General features: G+C 58.1%; 1 protein-coding gene across 1 annotated transcript in view; it reads right to left on the bottom strand.

The window, feature by feature from the left end:
* Nucleotides 1-265, bottom strand: part of ESPL1 (extra spindle pole bodies like 1, separase) — a 32,850-nt gene extending 32,585 nt beyond the window's left edge. Inside the window, exon 1 of the mRNA XM_034792135.1 lies at nucleotides 191-265. The gene's annotated coding sequence lies outside the window, so the exon portion shown is untranslated. The remainder of the gene's footprint in view (nucleotides 1-190) is intronic.
* Between the last annotated feature and the right edge of the window lie 1,716 nt (nucleotides 266-1,981).

Below are 1,981 nucleotides of genomic sequence, written 5' to 3'. Positions count from 1 at the left end.
CCTCTTCCCCAGTCTCCAGCCAGTTCCCCGTTCCTTCCTTCCCTACCCCGGGGCTCCTCCCAGCCCCTCCAGCCAATCCCCTCCCCCAGCCCCTAAGGTCCCCCCCAGCGCCCGCTGTCCCCCACAGTGCCCCCCCTCCAGAGTCCCTGCCCACAAGCCGCCGCCGCCGCCGCCCCCCACCCCTACTCACAGCGAGCCGGGAGGGCTTGGGGGTAACAGCAACCGAAGCCGTCTCCCTCCCCCCGCGCCCGGGCCGGTTCAAATCTCCGCCCCAGCCAATCAGCAGCCCGCGGCGCTCCGGGCCCCGCCCCTTCCTGCCTCGCTGCATGCTGGGGATTGTAGTTCGGAGTCGCTCTGGCTGAGAGTTAGCAGTGCGAGGTGGTGGGGTTGCGTTTTGCAATTAAACTCCTTCCAGTGTGTGCCCCGTGCAAAGCGAGGATCTGCCAGCCCGAGTGCGCAAACTCATCGTGTGCACCAGCACCATCAGCCGGGCCCACCACTGTGCAAACCTGAGTGTGCAATGTATCCCCTTCCCCCCCCCCAAATCTCTGCTATGCTTGGGATAGGAGCTGCAGGGAACGGTCCATATTTAATACCTAGCACTAGAGGGGACACAGTTGTCACTCCTGCAAGCCGAGTTGATTGCACACATGGGGTTCCTTGCATCCCTCCCTCCGGCCCCCATAAACTCCCTGCCTGCCAATCTCCCAACCCCTTCTACTTCAGGGATTCTCTCCACATTGTGCCCTGTGCTCTGTATGTCCCACATTTTCCCTTTCCCCCATGCCAGGGGCTATGTACAACTCCAAACCCTCCTCCCTGTGCCAGGGGCACTGTGATCGCTTCATTACCCCATGCCAGAGGATCTGTGCACACACACCCATTCCCTCCTCCACCAAATTCCCCCCTGTTCCTAGTCCCATTCTCCCCACTGTGACCGGGATGCCTGGGGCAGCCCTCACCGGAAATGCCAAGGTCAGGGCATACCCCTGCATATGCCTTGTTGAGTCATAAGGTGTATCCCTTGCTTTCTCTCAATGGGTCAATTGTATAGCTCATGGTCCTTAATGGGCTATCAAGCAGGCTAGGCAGTGCTGATGCCACACTGTCTGATGGTAGTCTAACACGGCTACCCCTCTGATACTGTCTGATGGTGTCACCCAGAAGAATAGCACAAGTTTTGTAATACAGACAGTGACGGTTTGCCCCCCTTTGGATGCCGCCTGATATGCTGAGATACCACTGAGCCTGCCTGTTATGCCAGTCTGGGCACCCTTTCCATGTGTCTTCCATGACCTCTTGAGGTCCCTTCCAACTCTGATATTCTATGATTCTATGATTCTATGATTCTTTAATGAAAGTGAAGGGTCCCCTCACTTTTCTTCCATATAGAAGGTCAAAGGGAGAAAATTCCATGGACTCTTGGGGTACCTCCCTGTAAGCCTACATCAGGAACGGCAATCACTTGCAGGGCCGGCTTAAGGCCAATTCCACCAATTCCCCCGAATCGGGCCCTGCGCCTAAGAGGGCCCCACGCCCAGTGGCAGGGCCGCCGGGGTGGGGGCAAGTGGCTGAGAATCCCTTCCCTGGCTAGAGGCTCCTTGTTAATTTTTACCCACCCGGCAGCGCTTCGGGTCTTCGGCGGCACTTCAGCGGCGGGTCCTTCACTCGCTCTGGGTCTTCGGCAGCACTTCTGTGGCAGGTCCTTCGGTGCCACCGAAGACCCGGAGCGAGTGAAGGACCCACCGCCGAAAACTAGGAGTGCCGCCCGGTGAGTACAAGCCCCACGTGTCTTTTTACGGTTTTTTTTTCAGTCATCCCTGCCGGGGCCCCGTCAAAACTGTTCGAATCGGGCCCCGCACTTCCTAAAGCCGGCCCTGATCACTCGTCACAACTTTGGCCTCTTTTCTTGGCATACATTCCCAGCATGGATTTTAGGGTCCCATTGAACCTTTCCACCAACCCATTGGTCTGGGGGCGA

Source organism: Trachemys scripta, chromosome 16 (genome assembly GCF_013100865.1).
Source record: "Trachemys scripta elegans isolate TJP31775 chromosome 16, CAS_Tse_1.0, whole genome shotgun sequence".
NCBI classification, from domain to species: Eukaryota; Metazoa; Chordata; order Testudines; family Emydidae; genus Trachemys; species Trachemys scripta.
This window is presented reverse-complemented; position numbering and strand designations above follow the sequence as displayed.